This window comes from Saimiri boliviensis, chromosome 4, assembly GCF_048565385.1.
Source record: "Saimiri boliviensis isolate mSaiBol1 chromosome 4, mSaiBol1.pri, whole genome shotgun sequence".
NCBI classification, from domain to species: Eukaryota; Metazoa; Chordata; class Mammalia; order Primates; family Cebidae; genus Saimiri; species Saimiri boliviensis.
The window spans coordinates 107973796-107996599 of NC_133452.1; the positions used below are offsets into that span (position 1 = coordinate 107973796).

Sequence of the window (22804 nt, forward strand, 5' to 3'; positions counted from 1 at the left end):
TAGCCATACCGAGGGACTTCTCTTCCTGGTCCATGAGGCGCGTGGTTTCAAAGGCAGGAGTTCTCCGGGCCAGGCCTGCATCCGGGAACCAGAAGGATTTCAAATGTAAAGTTCTTTGTCTGATTTTCCCGCGGGCCGGGTAGGGAAAGCCAGATGAGTCTTGTTTGTCCCAAAATCCCGCTGAAAGAGCTGAGAGGAGTGGGCTCTGTAACTCAGGGTGTGGACCAAGTAGCCAATCCAGTATCAGAGTCAAAGATCAATCACTCTTGAGGCAGTTTGAAAGAACTCCTGTCATTGGACGAGAACATGAATGGGGCAGGAATAACTCAAGGGTTAAAACTTCAGCGGCTCCTTACCTGTAGGGATTTTCCACTCTGGGATCCCCTCCCAGAGAAACAGCGTGGGAGCTGTTTCTCTGTCTCTGTCTAATAAATCGCTCTTTGGCAAAACTCTTTGGGTCCATGTTCGAACGGCAAACTCCCATCACCTCCAGGGTCCCTGTCCCTATTCTTTGGGGTTAGAGAGGCCAAGAACCTCTTCGGAACTCGGAGCTGGGTGCTGGGTGCACTACCCCAGTTAAAATACTTCACTGATGTAAATTAGATTCATTGTCAAGGTGATAGCTTCGAGTCATTAAGAGGTAGAGCTAGAATCCAGTTCTCTTGATCACCAGGAAGTTTTTACACCTTACTATCTATCGCTCTTCAAGTTTTGTTTGAACTTATGCCAAAATGTAGTTTAAAATCTTCTGTTTCCTCAGCAAAGCAGTATTCTCTCCCTCCCCCCACCCCCCACAGTTCTACGCTTTCATAGACATTATTGACCCTCATGGAATTGAACATGAGCTGTTACCTATGTGATGGGACTTTAAATCCCTTTTCTTTCCTACTACATTATCAGCAACTATCTTTCAGTGTGACATTAGATTTATTTTAAAAAGCTCTTGCCGGGCGCGGTGGCTCAAGCCTGTAATCCCAGCACTTTGGGAGGCCGAGGCGGGCGGATCACAAGGTCAAGAGATCGAGACCATCCTGGTCAACATGGTGAAACCCCGTCTCTACTAAAAATACAAAAAATTAGCTGGGCATGGTGGTGCAAGCCTGTAATCCCAGCTACTCAGGAGGCTGAGGCAGGAGAATTGCCTGAACCCAGGGGGCGGAGGTTGCAGTGAGCCGAGAACACGACATTGCACTCCAGCCTGGGTAACAAGAGCGAAACTCCGTCTCAAAAAAAAAAAAAAAAAAAAAAAAAAAAGCTCTTATTAGTTCTCCAACCTGAGACAAACTAAATAACTAAGTTAGCTATTAGTAGATGAACATCAGAGCCCTGATTTATTTGGCGGCTTTAGAAAATGACACGCTTAAATGAACACCCACATGGGAAGAGTCAAATAGATGGAAAAATATTTAATGATGTTAAATATTCAGTCAGTAAACAAATACTTGTTGCTCATCGGTCCTCTACCAGGTCCTGTGCTAGGCACTGGTCATAGAAATTTGAAATGAAAGAATCATTCTACAACATTATTTATTCACAGTGTTACACATGAGTGACAGTTTTTATTTCGGATTATAGAAGTAACATGTTTATAGAGAACAATTTGTAAATCATCCTTTAACTTAGCCATTACATTTTATTTTGTATGTACAGCACTTAAAATGAACATTCTTCGCTTTTATTTGTTTGAAAAAATAGTTTCTGTGAGCGTACAATTCTAAAAGTTGGTAGTTATTTTCCCTCAGCATTTTGAAGATATTTCACTATTTTCTAGCTTTCATTGATTTTGCTGAAAAGTTACATTTTAGCATAATTTGTCCTTTTTTCCTAGAAACTTTTATAAACTTTTCTGTGTCACTTTACATCAATGTGTCAAAGTAAAACATTACATTTATTTATCTGGTTTGGGATTTGTTTGGGTTTCCGGACCTGAGAATTTAAACCTTTCCACACTTTTGGAAAACTTTCAGTGTTTTCTTGGATATTACCTTTCTTTATTCCACTGTCTTTTTCTGAAATTCTTAACTGAATATAAACTTCCTTATTATAGATCTTTCTTTTTTATCTTTTTTATCTCTGTCATGCATTTTGGGTAATTTCTTCGGATTTAATTTATAGTTTACAAATTTCCTTTCAGCTAGGTCTAACTGCTATTTCACTTATTGACAGAGTTTCTCATTTTAACCATTATTTTTTTATTTCTAGAAGTTTTTTTTTTTTTTTTTTATCTTGCTTGGCCATATTGTAATTCTCTTGGTCTCATTCATATTTTCAGTACTTTTCAATAATTTTAAAGTACATTAACATTTTATATTCTGGTATCAAATGTTTCCAAAATCCATATTCTAATTCTTCAGTTCATTGTTTCTGCGAACTCTTGGTTATGGTGGCTTATGTGTTCTGACATTTAATGGTTTTGAGTTTGAGCTCATGTTTCCTGAAACAATCTGTATAAGAATTTTTTGTGTTCTGGGTTTACAATACTTACAGTAGAGAGGAATTGCATTTGCTATGCTGGGACCCTGCTTGGAACAGCTTGTACAGTTAGATTTTCCCTACATCCTGCCCCCAAATTCCTCCAGGGTACCTACATTCCATGGAGGTAGGTGGTCTGGTCATGGCATCCCTGATAAAGGACTCCTATAGGGTGGTACCTCCTTAAGAACTGAAGTCCCAAAAGCCAGGAAGCAAAGGGGAAAAAAAGGAAATAACATTTGTTAAGTGGTTATTATATGACAAAGTCTAAAGCAGTTTGGAAGCAATCTATTTTTTAATTTGGAAAGTTTTTATTGATATTGACTCCAACAACCTTACATCCACATCACTTGCTAAGTGACTCAAACAACTAGGGAAGCCTGGAATGAATTGGTCTTCTGAATATACTGGCCCTTTTAGACATCATCTTGGTCTTGACTCACAATTTTGTAGTAAATTCCAACACTAATTTAGCCTCTTGGGTTGTAGATCCAGGTTTCCCCAAAATCAGTATATATATGTTTATCACACCCTCTGGCAGGATGTACCAAGTGGCCAGGCAATAATAATTCCAGTTTTGTAACAATATACAGGTTAAATATATTCTTGTGACAATTCCAAAAGTTTGGCTTTACAGCCAATGTCGACAATGAATAAGTATCTATCGACCTTTCTAACAAATGTCCTAGCACTATTTTCACAGCCTTCTTAATCTCACTAGATCAATAATCATACACAAACTACCATATTTCCATAGGATAGTTTCCATATGGATCATTCCATGTTAACTATTAAAGCAGCGTTTAAGATGAAATATTCAGCCTAAATGGAGAGGCATTAAGAACAAAGACCAGCTGTTGTGCCTATGCACTTAGTGAATAAACAACTAGAATCAATATAGCATTTGGACACATGGCTGAAGATGTACTTTGTGTGAGGAATGTGCTCTTGAGGGAAAATAACCTTTGCATTTGCATACAACTAATGTGAAAAATAAGAGAGAAGCTTTGAAGCCAGATACTAGCCAGGTGCAGTGGCTCATGTCTGTAATCCTAGCACTTTGGGAGGCCAAGGCAGGTGGTTCACTTGAAGTCAGGAGTTCGAGGTCAGATCACCTGAGGTCAGGAGTTCAGCCGGGCCAACATGGTGAAACTCTGTCTCTACTAAAAATACAAAAATGAACTGGGCTTGGTGGCATGCACCTGTAATCCCAGCTACTCAGGAGGCTGAGGCAAGAGAATCACTTGAACCTAGGAAGTGGAGGTTGAAGTGAGCCAAGATCATGCCATTGTAATCCAGCCTGGGTGACAAGAAAGAAACTCCATCTCAAAAAAGAAAAAAAGCCAGGTACTGTCTTCAGCTACTTGACAGGAGGGAAAAGCGAAAGCTTTGAAAATTATTGATTATAAGGCAACCATGATAAACTGTGGAGTTTTAATTAAATCCTACACAGTGGCAATGAGGGCCCAGACCCAATATTGTCTTATGTTTTAGGAATCAAGCATTTATAGAGCCTCTTAGGGCATCTAAGTGGCCTGCCCGTATTAGGTCTATGCTGCCCAATGCGGTAGCAGTAGCCATGTGTAGCTATTTCAATTTAAGCTGATTAAAATTAAGCATAGTTTAATTTAGTTTGTCAGTCTCACTACAAAATTTAGTTCGTCAGTCTCACTACAGGTTGAGTGTTCCTAATTCAAAAATCTAGTAACTGTAATGCTGCCAAATCTCAAACTTTGAGTACCAACACAATGCTCCAATGAGCATTTCAGGGTTTTAATTTTTAAATTAAAGATGCTGAACTGGGCCGGGCGCGGTGGCTCAAGCCTGTAATCCCAGCACTTTGGGAGGCCGAGGCGGGTGGATCACGAGGTCAAGAGATCGAGACCATCCTGGTCAACACGGTGAAACCCCGTCTCTACTAAAAATACTAAAAAAATTAGCTGGGCATGGTGGCGGGTGCCTGTAATCCCAGCTACTCAGGAGGCTGAGGCAGGAGAATTGCCTGAACCCAGGAGGCGGAGGTTGCGGTGAGCCGAGATCGCGCCATTGCACTCCAGCCTGGGCAACAAGAGCGAAACTCCGTCTCAAAAAAAAAAAAAAAAAAAAAGATGCTGAACTGGTAAATATATATGATGCAAATACTCTAAAATCTAAACAAAAATCCAAAATCCAAAACCCTTCTGGTCCCAAGCATTTTACAATAGGAATACCAAACTATACCTACATTTCAAGTGCTGAAGAGTTACATGTGGCTAGTGGCTACTGTCTTGGACAACCCAGAGAGAGAACAGTTGGACAGCACTGTATTAGATGTTCAATAAACAGATGTTGAGTGAATGAATAAATGACTGTCTAACATTCAACAGAAGAGAAAAGATAATGTTTTTGCAAAAAGTTGAGGCAGTCCTTTTAAAGAACACAAAATCTTATTTGGGGGGAACAAAGAAAGGGGTAAAGCGATAGAATGACATTTCAAGAAGTGTAATGTCACAGTTCCATTGGACATTGTCTGGATTTTGGTGACCAACTCCTCCTTTGAAATCTTCTGTAAAGTTTGTTTGGTTTAAGAATAATTTTTGGGGGCAGAGACTTCATCAAGGAGCTCAGTAAAGACCATGTGTTTCCTAGGAGGGTTAGCAAGGTGTAGAAAAGACAAAAAGATGGTAGACATAAGGAGGGAGGAGCCAGGAGATGCAGGAGACCATAAGAGCATTTGTCCACCAAAGGCAGACAGGAAACTTAGGGACAGCTTTGATATTCCACAGGTCATGGAACTGGGCTCAAGCCTGTTTTATCTCTAATTAAAGTACCCTGGCTGATGTCTAGGCTCTACTTTCATACACTGTTTCAAGGGTTGGCAAATTATAGTCTGCAGGCCAAATCTGGCCTACCACCTGTATTTACAAAGCATACAGTCTAAGAATGATTTTTACACTTTTACATTATTCTAAAAAGTAAAATAAAAAGAATGTTTAATGACACATAACACTTAACAGGTAATTCAAATTTCACTGTTTATAAAAGTTTTGTTATAACAGTCACTTCATTTGTTAACATATTGCCTATTGCTGACTTTGTGCTACAGTAGTAAAGTTGAGTGGGTATGACAAAGACCCCATGGCCTACAAAGCTTAAAATATTTATACCCTAGCCCTTTATAGACATAGTTTGTCAACCTCTATACTATATCATCAATAGTGAGAGCAGGGATGTGCATACCAGATACAGGGATTGAGTATCCTTGATTCAAAATGCCTGGGACCAGAAGTGTTTTAGATTTTGGATGTTTTCAGATTTTGGAATATGTGCATTATATTCAGCATCCCTAATTTGAAAATATGAAATCCAAAATGCTCCAGTGAACATTTCCTTCGAGCATCAAGTCAGTGCTCAACAAGTGTGAGATTTTAGAGCATTCTGGATTTCGAATTGTTGGATTAGGGATACTCTACCTGTATCACAAAACATCAAGGCAAGAAATGGGTTGCACTAAGGTATTCCTGCTTCATGGGAAACCAAAACAAAACAGAAGCTTTCAGAAGATGAGAGATGAGGAGGAGTAGAGAATTACTTAGCAGGAAAAACAAAATAAACAAAAAACAACAAATTCTACATCAAATGCAAACTGTTATTTTTTTTTAGAAAAATGAGACAACGTCTGGCTCTGTTGTCTAGGCTGGAGTGCAATGGCACGATCTCGGCTCACTGCAACTTCTGCCTCCCAGGTACAAATGATTCTCATGCCTCAGCCTCCCAAGTAGCTGGGATTATAGGCATGCGCCACCACACCCACTATTTTTGTTTCATATTTTTAGTTGAGAAGAGGTTTTGCCATGTTGGCCAGTCTAGTCTCAAACCACCTGGCCTCAAGTGATCCACCTGCCTTGGCGTCCCAAAGTGATGGGATTACAGGTGTGAGCCACCACACCCAGCCCAATCTGCTAATTTTTTAAAAACTGATGATAGTATGAAATTGGACAGATAAACAGAAAACTTGGTGAATTAAGCCAATTAATCATCTAAGTTTTCTGAGGATCACTTCGGCATTACATGTTCTTCACTCCTTATCTGGTTATTTGGAAGTTCAAATGCAAAAATTTACTTGAAAGCACTTTGTTTTACAAGTGTGAGGTATAATTCCTACTGATAGTTAAGTAGGATAAAGAAGTTGAATACATATTGGAGACAGATAAAGTGATAAACAATACTTCACATGGGAGTTAGTGGACAAAGTTTCCAAAATACTTAACAGAATATGACTGAGCTGCAGCCAGGGCCAGGTGACCTCCTCATAGCAGGCAAATTCCAAGTATGCCAAGCAGTCAACTGAATCAGCCACTGCCACTCACATGCTGTCACAGCCCTCCAGCCTGGAGAAAAGGACAAGCTGTCCACTGGGCAGTAGACAACAAATTCCCGTCTTTGATATAGAGCAGTCCACCACCAGATGCTGCAGGCCATTTGCTCAACAGATGTGTACTAAGTACCCCTCACAGGAAGGCCCTGTGCTAAAGTCAGCAGGACAGAAGGATGAGAAGCCGAAATGGTGGACTCTGTCTTTCAACATGTATAATCTCCTTGGAACAATAAGAAAACGTATTAGATTATTGATGATTATCAAGTGGCCAATGAGGAGTTCTGGAAACAAGTTATAGAAGCGTTCAAAAAAGAATGAAGTAAAAAATCAGAAATAATCATGAAAAGCCTCCTAAAGAAGGTAGGGGGAATTGGATTGAAGCTTAAAGACTGATTGGAGCAAGGGGAGGGCAAAAAAGGCATCACAGATGAGGAAATGGAGAACCCATGGGTCCACATGGGATGGGAGAGAGAAACACTCTAAAAAAGGAGCAGTAAGCCAGGCTGAAGCAGATGGGTATGGTGGGGAGAATCTGGAGATGGGGCAGAATAATATAGGGAAGGATGGGGTTTTGGAAGATTTTTGAAAGCTAGGATAAAAGATTGTCCAAATGACAATGGGGAAACTTAGCATATTTATACAAAGAGGAGGAATAAGAAACTGGCATTCATTAAAGTAACAGCACAGAAAAGAGTTTTAGAAGCACACAGGAGACAAATGTTTTATGATATTCTAGTAGGAGAGAGATGAGCAGCAAGAAACAGAGTATACAACTTAGTCCTTCTAAGAGAGGAAACATCAAATAGAGCTCCTGAGAGTACCATATAGCAAGGATCTAGGAATAAAGGTGGAAATTGTGTAGCTAGTTCTGTAAATTTAGGCACAGCACAGTAGTTTACTTACAAAAGAACCTGATAAACATCTTTGAAAAGATGAGTACAAGCACTAGCCCAGGTTACTGGCTCCCCAGAAAAATTGTCCTATGCATCTGTGGAACCACAGATGTTCCTGACTCTACTGGACAAAGAAAGGATTAGAATAAAAGGAAAAGTGGCTCCAGAGGAGAGAGATTTAGAGGACACTTGCAAAGTCATTGCTATGTTCTAAATGTTTGCATTCCCCAAAATTCAGATGTGGAAATCCTAACTCCCAAGATGATGGTATTAAAAGGTAGGGCCTTTGAAAGGTGATCAGGTCATAAGGGTAGAATCCTCACGAACGGGTTCAAGCCCTTATAAAATTATAAGAGGCCCCAGAGAGCTGCATTGCCTTTCCACCATGTGAGGACACAGCAAGAAGACACCATCTACAAAGTAGGAAACAGGCCCACACCAGATGCTGAATCTGCCAGCACCTGGATCTTCCATTTCCCATCTTCCAGAACTACGAGAAATAAATTTCTGTTGTTTTTAAGCCACCCAGTTTATGGTATTTTGTTATAGCAGCCCCAAAAAATTAAGGAAGCCATCAACCCTAAATGACAGAGGGAGAGGCATTCTAAGTGGAGATCAGGATACATCTTATTATCTCTTGACACAGCCTTTCCAGAGCTTCTCTCTGAATTTTTGAAGAAAATGTGGAGGAAGTGAAATATTTAGCAGTGACTCAAACACACTATCTTTACTATTAGGGAAGCTTCAGAAAACACACAGCACAGTTACCCTTTTAAAAAAATTCTTTTCTCGCCTTCCTTTTTTACCTAAGGTAGCATTTTCCATTTTAGTGTGGTAATAATTAGAGCAATGGCTACACCAACCTCAGTAGCTCATAAGTGTCCACATTCTCACTGGTATGTTGAGAAACAGTAATCTGAGCTCTGAAGCTGGCAGAAGACTGTCAGAAGGCCGCATACATGAAGGGTCCATGACCACCTGCCCATGAAGATGATACAAGGAGTTTAAAGACCATTTCACTGAAAATGGGTAATGGCAGATGCTCCTGTTTTGTCACTGTTGTTGTTGGTTTGAGATAGGGTCGTGCTCTGTTGCTTGGGCTGGAGTCCTGTAGTGCAATCACTGCTCACTACAGACTTGAACTCAAGTGATCCTCCTGCCTCACCCTCCCAAAGTCCTGGAAGTACAGGCATGAGCCATCATATCGGCCAGATGCTACTGTTTTTACACGGCCCTTATAACCCAGATTTTAACCATTCAAGTTGGTGGCCAACCCTAAAATTTTTGGTTCATACAATAAATCAAAAAATGTTTTAATTAAATTAAAGAATTATATTTTTGTTAGTTTTTCCAGCAGATTTAGCATTGGGTATAGTTTTTACTAGGAGTCAGTGAGTCTCAAAGGTGATGCTTTAAAGAAGACTTTTACTGCCATGTTGACCCTCAGTTTGAGTAGATCGGACTGGCTAGCAATGAAGGACACCAAGTCCAGTTTCATCTTACATGGGGATGCCTGTTAACACTGACCATAAATGCACTTATGCTTGTATGAGAATAACATGACTATACAAAAACAATAAATAGAACCTATTCCATGATTAAGATGGCTCTCATAGGTATGACATAGAAAATAACCAGTTATCAGATTGATCTTGCATGCTCGATAAAATAGTAATGTTAAAAAAAAAAGTTACCAAAATCTTTAAACTATCACTTCATGATGCATTATAATGCATTGCCTCCATGTACAAGTAAATTTAGTATGGATGGGAGATGTGAACTATTCAGTTTTATATTTAAGAAGATGTCCAAAACATCTACTTGAGTAACTAGAATGAGCAGGTATTGAAAGCACTAAAATTGAAACATGGTTCTAGGCTAATTTCTGCAGAATAGAGTAATTACACTACTAAATGAACTAAATTCTATGAAGAATACAGAAGTAGTGATCTAACATCACGTGATATATTTCTGCCAACAGAGGGACGGACAATGGTGAAACCTAAAAATAAAAGGTAACTGCTTCATTTCAGAAAGTGAATCTAAAAGCTTTCCTATTGTTCATTAAAAAAAAAAAAAACTTCAGCATTAAATTCTTCCTATTACATTTTAATGTGGTTCTTTAGGCAATCAGAGTTAAATTATAGGAATTCTAAGATACTCTTCCAAAAGTAAAGAAAAACACATCAAGAGAAAAGACAGATTGCTAGCTTGGAAAAATTATTTGTGTACCTTTCAGATGAAAATAAAACACAATTAAATGTGCAGGGGCTTAAGGAAGTTTTTTTTTTTTAGGAAGTTATTTTTTAAATCAAGAAGTTCAGGTCAGTTTCTACAGTGAATACTAATAAGTGTTGGATAATTTTGGTACATTCTTCAATGCCATAAATTCAACAATTGTACAATGTGAAAATAAAGGAGTAGGTTTACTCATCTGTTAGGAGTACCACTTCCTGAACTCAATTAGAGGACAGTACATAAAACATTTTCTTGCTAACCAATGTAACATATTTGAAGTTGGGATACTATCCAGGAAATATATATGCAAATGAAGAGGAGAACTTATTTGGGTAATCGTTGTATATTAAATGTCTCTTCTCTTTTCTGCTTAAAGATGAATTGCTCTGAGGGAAATGTTTATTTTAAAGCAGGAAATCAGGAAAATGAAGGCAGATACAGCAAACTCCACAATTTATGGGGTAAAGATATGCCTGTAGTTGGAATTTAAACATAATTTAATTAACATTCGTTTTTGGCTAGGAAAAAAAAAAGAAGCACCATCTTTTTATTCAAGGACCATGTGTTTTCAGCACAAATCAGTACAGAGGTAGAAACCAGGGCATATGGCAGAAGTGCCCAACACAACCCACATCAATGAAGGTATTGTGGCTCTCTAGCTAGCAAGTGCAGGCCACTGAGATGGCTGCCTGTGGCCCTGGTATAGGGGGTCTCTGCTCACTGACACAGTGTGGAATTCAGCAGAGACTAGAACTGTTCACAGAATATTAACAAAGATGCTTCCAGTAGACAAACAATGCCAAGATATACACTTGCTACACCACCTGGAAGCCTATGTCCTACAGCTCTGGGAGAAATACATCTGCAGGTCCAGAGAACACCATCTTAGAATGCTAGCATCACGGTGGCTCATCATAGCATAAAGCCTCACTCTTTTAGGAAAAACACGTTATTCTTATGTAGCTGAACTGATCGAGATTTTCTTCTAGTTTTCATGGGTGGATTTAAATTTTATCGGTCCTGGAAGTTACACAAAATTCATAATACAAAGTTAGATATGAAAGCAAATTTTTGTAAGAATGAGAAAATATAACACATCAAACTATAAATTTTAAAAAGGGCATTCCCAAATTTAAAAATTAACACATTTCTTGTAAGTAAAGGTCAAAGCATCTATGTAATAATTCTTTTCTACAGTTTTGGTAGTATGTTCTTTGATCACCTCTTCATATGAAAATCGTTTTGTAATCCAGAGAAAATTGAAATAATTTGTTCTTTCTTTTAGCATAGTTTATTGAACTTTTAAAAATTACTGAATTTTAGAAAAGGGTTAGAAAAGTTTTTTCTAACTTCACAACTCATTATTGGGGATGGCCTGTATATTTGTCGGAAACATCTATCAAATTTTTTTTATACATGTGTTGTAAGATTTCAGCACATTTCAAGTTTTCACATGCAGTGATCAATCATAGTATACTCAGAACTCAGTTTTCTAGGCCATTCTGTTTGGAACCACCAGACTGTGTCAGGACAGCATATATTAGAATTGCTAAGATGCAACCCAATATATTGGGATGCATAAAACATGTCATGTCACATACAGATATCTTCACTGATTTGCTACAGGTTTGTACTTCCAAACACAGGAATTCCAATAAATGTTATTTACAAAAATTCCCATAAAGGTGGAAAAAGGGTGTGTAGTGCTTTTGTAATTATATATGCCACTTATTGCCTATACGCCTGACCAGAGAGAACTTCTGTTTTAACAAAAGAACATCAATAAACACTGAATCCTCTGTATACAACTTCACACACTGATTACTGAAAGAATTTTCTACAGACTAGTTCATGGCTCTGTACATCACAAACTATTTTTTCTTCTATGCCTGTCATTTCACTGGCAACAGCTGTTGATCGTGTTCATAGCACGATTCAACTTCTGGCCATGCATCGTTGTGCCATGACACTGTGAGTCAGCACAGAGGGCACTGGGAGTATTCCTGAAGTTCTCCCACACCTAACAGCCACTTCCCTACACAGAGAAGGGACTACAAACCACACAGACACTTCTCAAACTCAGTGTATTTTCAATTCAACTTCCCCTTAGCCAAATTTTGACCCATGGCCAATCCAGTATAGTGACACAAGAGAAATGGTGACAGAGTCCATCAGAAGGGAAAGAGAAAACAGTCTTAGCTGATCGTATGGTTAATTTTACAGAAACATATGATCATGTAAATACAGTGCTAGGGTTTCCTCCCTAGCCTTGAAAGAAGACTGCAAATGAGGGGCCCTGAAGCTTAACAATGATGATTAAGTTCATCTCTGCTAGTTATTTACCAACCACAGACTTTTTGGTTGCTCAAAAAAACATGCGTATCATAAGTTAATCTCTCTTCAAGCTTGATCACTGAAACTGAGACTAGAATGTCATAACTAAACCTGAGGAGCTTCCCTCAAGGTGCTCTAAGCTAAAATAAAAAACCTACATTCAGAATTAGTGGGGGCAATTGTAAAACACTAAGCATCACTTTAGTAATCTGAAATAGAAAATTCCAATTCGGGAGCAGATAAAGCTATGTAATTATTATGTTGGAAAGGCATGTTCTTGGCCAAAGTGGAAGAAATCCTGGCACTCTATGCTGTTTCCGACTAGTTCCTTCACAAAGTGCTTTAAGGCTTTTACATGACAGAGAAATAACCTTCCATGCTGTTTAGGTCACTGTAACTGGGCTCTGTCTAATGCTTGCAGCCCAGACTAACCTTAATTGCAAGAGGGTAGTATCAGGATTACTTGGGGAGCTTTGCTGAATTATGTCCTCCATTCTGCCATCCTCCCACACAGGGAGGGGGAGCTCTGAGGCCTGCTGCCAGGGAAGAGGAGTAAGAAGAGAAACACCACTTGGTGCAGTGAAACACACCACCCTAAAATTTAGTGGATTAAAAGAACAACAATTTATTATAATTTTTCATGATTCTGTAGGATGTATCAGCTCGGCTGGACAAGTCAGTTTCACACGATGTCAGCTGGGACTTCCCGTGTGGGGAGGCTAGCTGGGCTTACCACGTGGTCTGTCACTATGCATTAGTCTGGCCTGAGCTCTTTTACATGGTAGCTGGAGCCCAAGACATGAAAGAAAAGTCTCATAAAGCCCAGGCCTAAAATTAGAACTTCCACCACACTGGACAGGTTAAAGTAAGTCACCAGGCCAGACAGATTCTATGGGAGGAAAAAGAGACTTTGCCTCTTGATGGGGGAAGTGCTCTGTAGGTACAGGGTGGAAAATTGGCAGCTGTCTTCGCAGACAGTCTACATGCCTAGAGAAGTAAAATGATTGCTGAAAGGACAAAAAAGTAGTAATGAAGTGGAATCCAAGTTTTGTCCTTTTGGTACCAAGAACTCCAGGCTGTATCTGTCAGACTCCCATTCCTCTCCCTCCAGTAGCTCAATCACTTGCCCCTGTAGAAAACTGGGAGAGATGGGAAAAGGGATGCCATCTCCTCTCAGACTGGGCCAGCCAGGGTGGAGCAAACCATGGTAATGACATTCCAGGGTCTAGCCTTTAGCAGTACAGGCCTCCAAATTGAATGAGAAGTGTCAGAAGCACTGCACAATAAAAGAGTAAATGTTATTTAATTTAGTTTTATTATGTGGAATGTGTTATGTCTGTGTGTATGTGGTTTAGATACGTGATATGTTAGTCACTGTGGCTCATAGTGAAAAAGTTTGAAAGCCACTTGGTTAGAACATAGTAGGTGCTCAATGTGTGTGTTCAGCAGTATTTCCATCATCTGTTAGGGTCCCTTCTGAGACTCACTGACAGATTTCTGCTCTTTGTCTCCCATTTTCTATGGGAAATACTCTCCTTCTGTTCACATTACTTCTAGTATCATATTATGATCAATTAATTATGCTATCATCTTTTACATTGTCATTCATGTCCCTGACTGTCTTAAATAAAGCTCAGCTTTTCACAAGGTCTTACCACTTCTTGCTTTCTTTTTTTTTTTTTTTTTTTTTTTTTTCCTGATCATTTTTAGAGAATCTCCAAGTGGCTAGTTTCACTCATTATTTGGAATGTAAAAAACACCTGTGATTTTCACCTGACCAGCACTGCTTCTGTCATCTGGCAATAGCCCCCTAACTCTTATTTAGGAGAACTATCTTTTCTACTCTGTGTCGGTCTGGTAGGCTGTCCTGTGGAGTAGGTGTGTGACTCAGGCTATCTAAAATTTTCTGTGATATTCAGCATGTGGCCCTTAGTTTTAAAAACCACAAGAACCTGGAGCCAGTTTTCCTTCTGCATGTAAGACCTTCTTTGTGAAATGAAGCTAGACCCAGATGCAAGCAGAGAGCTGGAGAGCCACAACTCTAGCAACTTAGGGGGAGCCTCAAGTTTCAGCCATCCTACTGTGTTGACTTCAGTTCTCACATCAGCATTCTGTCATCATTGCTTGAATTTAGAAAAGGGGTTGGTCCCACTTATTTCATAAGCAAAGTGCTCTTTGGCAACAGGTGCTGGTGATGTGCTCATAGTAGACACCAGGCTGCCTAATGAGAAGGACTGCTAAGGAAAGTGAAGTGGGCTTAAAGAAAGAGACCAGAAGCTAGATTCAGTACCAGGTGAATCTAATCATGTACACTCCAAGTGGTAAGGAAGTGTATAAACTGGGAGTGATGACAGTAAAAAAAATAGTGCTAAATGAAAAAAGACCATGTATGGGAGGTCTCCCTGTAGGGGCCAATAATTGAACTAATTCAATTAGCAGGCATTTTAAAAATCTTTCAGATTTAGTATGCTTTGTTTAGAGAAGGAAATTATTATATTAAATGACTACATAAAAATAAAGACTTCTACAAGTATAGCAATTAGTCTCTTGTTTTTGCATTTTAATTAGTTTAAAAAGACAAGAAACACAAAAATTATGGGAACAGAAAAGAATATTTTCAAATTAGGTTTGAATGAGTTATTCTAGAATGACAGAAGGTCAAATTAGACACAGCTGGTCACCCAAGTGTCTGTGATGCGTTAATGTTCCTATATGATGGTCTTCCTGCAGGCTTTGTTTCCTGGGTAGAAGATCCCTAGAAGCATACACTTTTTTGAAGATACTAAAAAGTAAATTACTGTGATTTTTTTAAAAAGCTGAATGTAGCTCACAGAATATGATAAATTAATACTTAATTAATAACCTAATGAAGCCTACCCAGTTTCTAATACACTAAAGAATTACACCTAGGAGTGAAATGCAGAGAGCTTCCGATACACTGTGTAGCATGAACAGCTGACTGAGAAGCTATTAGTTGTATAAGACGGTAAGAAGAATTACCTCCACATACCTGTTCTTAATGAGACAGTACAAAACTTATGTCATTCTTAATGACCAGTTTAAAAAGAAGATTCACTGCTTTCTTTCATCTGTTTTCCTTCTCTGGAAATCTATTTTATAGAGCCTCAAGCATCTCTGATCTCCATTTCCTCAGTTTTTACCTTATTTCTGGGCTCCCCATGTATCACATGGCTTTTATAAGATTTCTGCCAAAGCATCCTCATGTTTAAGTGACTTACCTGCTTCCATGAGAGTCCTTAAAAATCACACCTGCTACTAGAATTATCTGTGTCCTAACTTACATTGTTTTTAGTAACTATCTCTGGATACCACTGGCCCTATTCCATTTCTATTCACTATTCATCAGTTTCAGTAATTATTTCTGAATTTTTGATACATTAATAATTAAGCAATTATCCCAAAACTTCCAGAATGTCATATCTAAAAGATATGCTCTAGTGTTCACTTGACCTGACCTTTCTCTGAGACTTTCTTCCCCTTGGCTTTTCATACAATGTTGTCTACTGGTTTTTCTACTTCTTCAGATTTTACTTCCTTTTCTATTCTCCAGAGCTTCCTGAATTGTCACAGTCACAGTGCTGTTCAATGGTGAAATTATCCATCTGATTGTTTCACCTGGGCTTCAAACAATCTCAGCATGTCCAAAAGGAGCCTCATTGAGCTTCCTGTATTGGATAACTGCTTCTACCAACCAAGCTAGAACATTTGAGTCCTTTACTCTCCATTTTCCCAAGAGTTAATAAGACATCTCCATGGCCATGACCCTAGTTCAAACTCTTATCCATAAATTAACTTTTTAAGTGGTCTCTGAGCCTCTATTCTTCCCTATATCACCTTCTCCTGTACCTCATCTTCTCTTCTCACTGCCAAACTCTGTGATTTCCTGAAAATGCAAATATGATGGTTTGACACTCTTACTTTAAATCCATCAGTGCCTTTCGATATCTGCAGAAGTGCTTCTCACGCATTAATGTGACTCTGAATCACCTGGGAATCTTTTAAAAATGTGCTTCTAGACTGCAGTGAAGTCTAGCAAGGTTCATGTGATGCTGCTGGTCCTTGGACCACACTTTGAGCAGCGAGGGTTTATAGCAGGCGTCCCCAAACTACAGCCCGAGGGCCACATGCAGCCACCTGAGGCCATTTATCCGCCCTCCCCACCCCGCTGCCGCACTTCAGGAAGGGGCACCTCTTTCATTGGTGGTCAGTGAGAGGAGCACAGTTATGTGGCGGCCCTCCAATGGTCTGAGGGACAGTGAACTAGCCCCCTGTGTAAAAAGTTTGGGTACGCCTGGTTATAGGTTAATTTCCAAATCTTATGGTATAGAATACCAGGCCCATTACAATCTAGTCCATTGCCCAGAATACATCTGTGATACCTCTATCATGTGTAACCTTTTTTCCAGCTCAATCCCTTGCACATGCTATTGCCTCTGACTGATGCTCTCTCCTCCCAGCTTTCTTCCCCAGGAAACTTCTTTCTATTGGTTAATTAGTTGGTTGATCATTCATTCATTCATCCATGATCGATCTTAAGAATGACCTCCTCTAACAAGACCTTTCTGGCAGACTCTCCAAGGTAGAATAGGTAAGTGTCCTTCCACTGTCTTAGTAGCACTTTCATTCTGGACATTTTTCAAGTATATCATCTGACATAGACAATAATGGAGCTGCTTACACATATTTTTCCCCTACCCTTACCCTGCAGCCAGTCTGTTGTTCCCTGAGGGCAAGCTCTGTCTTACTGTTTCCTGCAGGCCCAGCACAATGCCTGGCATAAAGTTAGCTTTCAGATATTTATTAAACTTCATGCTTCCCTTATGAAACACCTCTCACCAGCTTTTCAGGCAAGGGGTCTGAATAGGTCAGGAGATTGAATTCATTGAGCTTCACGATTTCCTCACCACATTTCTTATATCTTTTGTCATTCAGGAAAACAGGCACCAGCTGTAGATTTGTTCATATTCAAAAGATAAAAATCAAATAAAGTTTCCCTAATAACAAAGAAATAGATGTTTTACAAGCTCTTACTATGAAATGGTTCAATAATATCACATTTGTTTCACATTTCTTAACAATTCACCTTTGGGTCTTTACTATGGTGATCTTTTTTTCTTAATAAAAATCTCACTAAAATTTTCATGGCGCCAGCGGTGAGAGAACAGAACTATATTAAGAGCCTTATGAAAAATATATTATACATCTTTCTCTAGAAATCATCTTTTAATAATTTCATTGGATCGTCAATTGCTTATCTTCATTCTAGCTTTATAGCTCCTTTTTCTTTTATCATTAGAAGTGGCTAATAAAAAGGTAGATTAAAATACATCTGGGTGTTTGACCAGATTTGAACATAATTTCCTACACCATGAACAATGGGAAACAATGTTTATGTAAGAGAAGATCAACCTCCTCTTTTTGTGAGCCCAGAGTAGATATTATCACATGAAGAACAATCTCTCTTAACACAGTTAAGCCATTAGGTACAGTTTCATCTTCTGACATTTTCAGCAACACAATCCAACATCTTGTTAATCATGGAAACTGCTCAGCCATTTTACACATTTCTATGCTTTTGCATATGCTCTTGCTCTGCTTAAAATTTGCTTTCTCACCCATCTGTCTAACTCTTCCTGATTTGTCAGACTTAAATAAATATCAGCTGCTTAGGGTATGTGAACTGATTGCCTCAGCTGAGCTAGCCTCTTCCTGAGTTACCTCTAGTTAGCCTTTGGCACTGCTGGAAAATCTGATTTATTTGCATGATCCCCAATCCCATCCCGTCAGAGGCAGGGATTTTATATCTCCTGTGCCTGGTTGAGTGTTGGCTCATATAATGCTTGTGTGGAATATAATGCCCTTGCCCTCCTCCCCCGACCCCTACCCTCAGAGAGGTCACATCCCAGTTTCTGGCACTTTTGAATGCATTGCCTTACATATGCAAAAGTGACTTTGCAGATGGAATTATGGATCTTGAGATGGGGTGTTTATTCTGGATTATTATGTGGGTGGGCCCGATGTAATCACAGGGGTCCGTTTCAGTGAGAGGCAGGAATGTCAGAGTCAGAGTGATGCACCCTTGAGCCAAGGCTTGTAGGCAGCCTCTAGAAGCTAGAAAAGGCAAGGAAACAGGTTTTCTCCTGTAGTCAACAGAAAGGAAAGCATCCCTACAGACACTGATTTTAGTCTGTGAGAATCATTTTAGACTTCTGACCTCCTAAACTCCAAGATATATTTTCATTGTGTTAAGCTACTAAGTTTGGGTACAGAAAACCAAGTGCTCCATTAATGTTCTTTTGCAGAACATATGAATAGAAAAGTCCCGCTGGGCTCATCCTCTCTGTCTTTATATTCTATCTCCCTGAGCAGCATGGGAAGCCCAGGTGAAGGCTCTCAGACCTGACCAGGGAAGGCACCTTTCACACCCCCAGGGCTTCTGTCCCCAGCGTTCCGCTGGCCGAGCTAGCACAGCCATGTGCTCCACACAACTGCGTGCTCCGCACAACTGCACTCCACTAAAATGCAAAGTCATGTTTAGGGGCATATTTTCTATTGATAACCAATGCAAAATCCTGCGATAGATGCTATAGAGAATCTTATGTGGTCTATAATTTCCTTTAAAAATCTCTAGAACTCTTTGACAATGAGGACTGCAACATGTGAACTGGAGCATAATGCCTCTGGCCATGGCCTCCTGCCCCCCATCAGGGCTCCCCCTCCTTGTTCTCCCTAACAAGAGGAGAGGAACATCCATCTCCTTCCAGAATCCGGGTTTCCTGACCCACTTAAGTAACTTCCTGAAATACTGCAGCTTCCTCTTCCCCAGACCTTCATTCTAATTTAACATAAGTAAATCTCATATAATATAATGAACTTTTTTAAGGGGTAGATTTTATTTTCACAGCTGTCTTCACAGGTCTTTTTATTTGCCATGGTGAAGGTTAAAATGCAACACAAAGCCCACCCTGTAACTTGTACTCAGCGGAGCAGCCTCTAGGTGTCAGTACCGTCCAAGTCCTGTTATCAAAGGGCACTTGGCTGCATACATTATGTGCCTCACATTATTTTTTCAAAATTATACAGCAAACATATATATTTAACCACAGAACCTCGACATTTTCCTCTGTTCCATTCTAACTCAATTTTTTTGGGTGCAAAATTCTAACTAAATAAGAGTAAATGATACACTGATTGCTTTTAAATTTTATTCTTTAATTCTATTTCCATGTCAAAACTAGAACATCCTGGATTTTGCTTGACTACCAGGAGTATTTATTAAAGGTGCACCCAGTTCCATAGACACACAAATAATTGGCTTTTTTATATAGCACTTTTTTTTTTGGCTGTGTTTTCCCTTCCACTAGATTTGCATGCATTTTTGGAATCAACTTTGAGTTGATTTGGGTTTTTGAAAGCAAGTGGAAAGCAGCAAATATTAAAGGACAGATGCATTTAGAGTTCTGGAAATACCCTGAAACTTCACTAGTCACTAACACTTGGTCTTTTCCCATTCTAAAATTTCAATTTATAAATGTAAATGTATGGTATTTTGAATCTGAAATGAGCGCTGGGTGGGAGAATTTAGATGAGTTTCGAAAGGATGAAAACCTGCCCTCCAGTACCCCTCTTCTGATTTCATGAGAATGTTTCTACACATTGCTAAATTTGGAAGACTTGCCTGTCTTGATATGAAAACATGTGACAGGCTTTTACAAAAACTGTCAGTTCCATTTTCCTCTTTATGCTAGAATTGCTTCCTTTGTTCATGTGTCCTTATTTATGCCATGGCATTGCATGATACTCTTTCTGTTAACACTAATTTGTAATTACTGCATTTTACTTCTGATGGATGCTGTAGGTCACATTTCATAGCCTAGGCTGAGACCTGAATAACTGGAAATAATGTTCTGTTTAAAGATAGTCCTTGCATCACTCACTCTCTCTCTGTCTTTTGAGACAAGAGTCTCACTTTCACCAGGCTGGAGTGCAGTGGTGTGATCATGGCTCACTGCAGCCTTGTCCTCCCAGGGTCAAGTGACCCTTCCATCTCAGCCTCTGAGTAGCTGGGACTACAGTTGTGTACCACCATACAAGGCTAATTTTTCTGATTTTTATAGCGATGGGGTTTCACCTCGATACCACGCTGGTCTCGAACTGGACTCAAGCAATCCACCCACCTTGGCCTCCCAAAGTGCTATGATTATAGCATAAGCCACATACCTCCCACTTTTTTAAACTGAGACTTAGTAGAACTAAAAATTAAGACTAATGTCCCCTAAGATATATATGTACATATGTACCAAGACATATATAAACACACATATGTAAATATCTAAAACGGAATGTTTTCCAAATCTTACATTTAATATTACGTAGTCATTTTCTGACAGCTTTGAATATAACCAAAGTTATTATAAGCCAAAGAACTTTGACTATAATCAAGGTTATTGTAAGACAAGAGAACATGCTGTTTTTATCATCCACCCACTTGCTCTACCCAAGAAAAATACTGAACAGCAGTTAGCTCATATTAAGGGCTATATCTAGTAACTGCTAAACTGTCAGACTTCTGTCAGGCAAGCAATTCATGTTGATTCTGACTTTAAAGAGGAAATTAATAAGGAGCCCATGAAGGCCAGAGTTTTTCTCAGGGAAACAACCCAAAGGTTATATTAGTGACTGAACTGATTGTGCTAGTTAAGGATTAAAAAATGTGTGTATAGGCCGGGCGTGGTGGCTCATGCCTATAAATCCCAGTACTTTGGGAGGCCAAGGCTGACAGATCACAAGATCAGGACCAGCCTGGCCAACATGGTGAAACCCTATCTCTACTAAAAATACAAAAATCAGCTGGGCGTAGAGGTGGACGCCTGTAATTTCAGGAAGCTGAGGCAGGAGAATCATTTGAACCCAGGAGGAGGAGGCTGCAGTGCAGTCAGCCTGGGCGACAGGAGTGAGACTCCATCTCAAAAAAAAAAAAAATGTGTATGAACATAAAAGAACATCAATCAAATTGAAATAAGTGGGCAGTTACATAATAAAAATAAATAGTCTCATGATTTGGTCTGCTTTCACTGTAAGCCAGCAATAACTCTTCCTTCTGGCTGTTGGAGAAACCAGAATGTTCAGTTAACTAATAATTCTGTAAAATAATAAATAGTCCCAGATCTCCCTATCTGTCCCTAGCCTCTGTATTAACACCTAACAAATTCTGAGGTTATGGTGTGAGGTTAATTAGCTCTTAGAACTAACACCAATGTTAAGCAGTGATTTGTAGACATCTGCAAAATCTGCAGCATACAGCCTATGAATTCAGTGGGTTCAGAGGCCTCTAGTGCAGCCTCCTGGCCAACACAGATTCTTTTCTCCTGCTTGGTTTGACCATACCACAATGATGTAAAAACTCCGTAATAAGCTCCTAATATGACACAGCCACACTGGATGTTACTTTTATATTCATTCCCAACAAAGTCCAGAATGGCAGAGGTACTGTGATTCTACTCTTGATTGATAAACATGTCTTGACACTATGCAAAACTCCATACTCTTGACAGTATGAGAAAATCAACAGAAAGGAGGTGCTTACCAAGGGCTCAAGCATCAAGCCAGAGAAGCACTGGTAAGAAATGGCTTGTCCTAGACAAGCCATCTTTTGAAACCAATTACTTTCTCAGTAAAATTACTTTTTCACTTCAGCCTTGCTTAAAGTTAATAAAGAGAAGACGTCTGGCAGGATCATCTACCCATCTATCACCACCCACTTAATCACTAGGCACCATGGACCGAACGTCTGGGAATGCACAGAATCACTGGATTTAATTGAATCTGGCACCTCCCATTTCCTAATCACCTTCTTCTTTGTCTTCCATTATAAGTAAGACCTTTTAGGGTGAATGAATAGGTCAGAAGCTACAGACAATTTTTTTTTCAATTTCCTATTTGGCATAGGAGTGAGTAAATTAAAGACAAAAAGAGAGCCAATAGCTGTGTCCTTTAACCACTGGGCACCTTGTATTTCTTGTTTTGAAACTAAAGAGAAATTCTAGGGCTGGGCTAAGACCAAAGCTCTAAAAATAGATTAGTGTGTGTAACCAGAATAACTGATTACATACTTATAAGCATTAAGTATGTACTTCAGCACAATGCTTTTTCCTTGAAATTAAATTTCAGCAGCTTTATGGAACTGAGTATAGACCCACAAAGGATGACCAGAAGCTCATACTATATTCCCAACCTTGCGTCCTCCTGTCAGTTATATCTCTTATGAGCCACTCATTAGCTTGGCTAATAACTGAGTTGCTAGCTTCCCACAATGAAGTTTGTACTTTATAGCAAGGCATCAGAATTTCCTGTAATGCAGACTTTCACTTAAATTACCTGCACTTCATGAAACACTGATAACCTTTTGCTGTTAATGAACATATCTAACTCCAGATGAAAAGTCACTAAGAGAATTCTTTTGCAGAATCCTCTTATGACATATGCCAGT

The 22804-nt window shown here is 39.3% G+C and overlaps 1 protein-coding gene across 6 annotated transcripts in view; it reads right to left on the reverse strand.

The window, feature by feature from the left end:
• The window catches only part of LOC141584314 (uncharacterized), a 224131-nt gene extending 210488 nt beyond the window's left edge, over nucleotides 1–13643 (reverse strand). For 5 of the 6 annotated variants that reach the window (XR_012517293.1, XR_012517290.1, XM_074398028.1 and 2 more), the window contains exon 1: nucleotides 10–13643. The gene's annotated coding sequence lies outside the window, so the exon portion shown is untranslated. The remainder of the gene's footprint in view (nucleotides 1–9) is intronic. The other variant, XR_012517291.1, reaches the window with a different exon arrangement.
• Between the last annotated feature and the right edge of the window lie 9161 nt (nucleotides 13644–22804).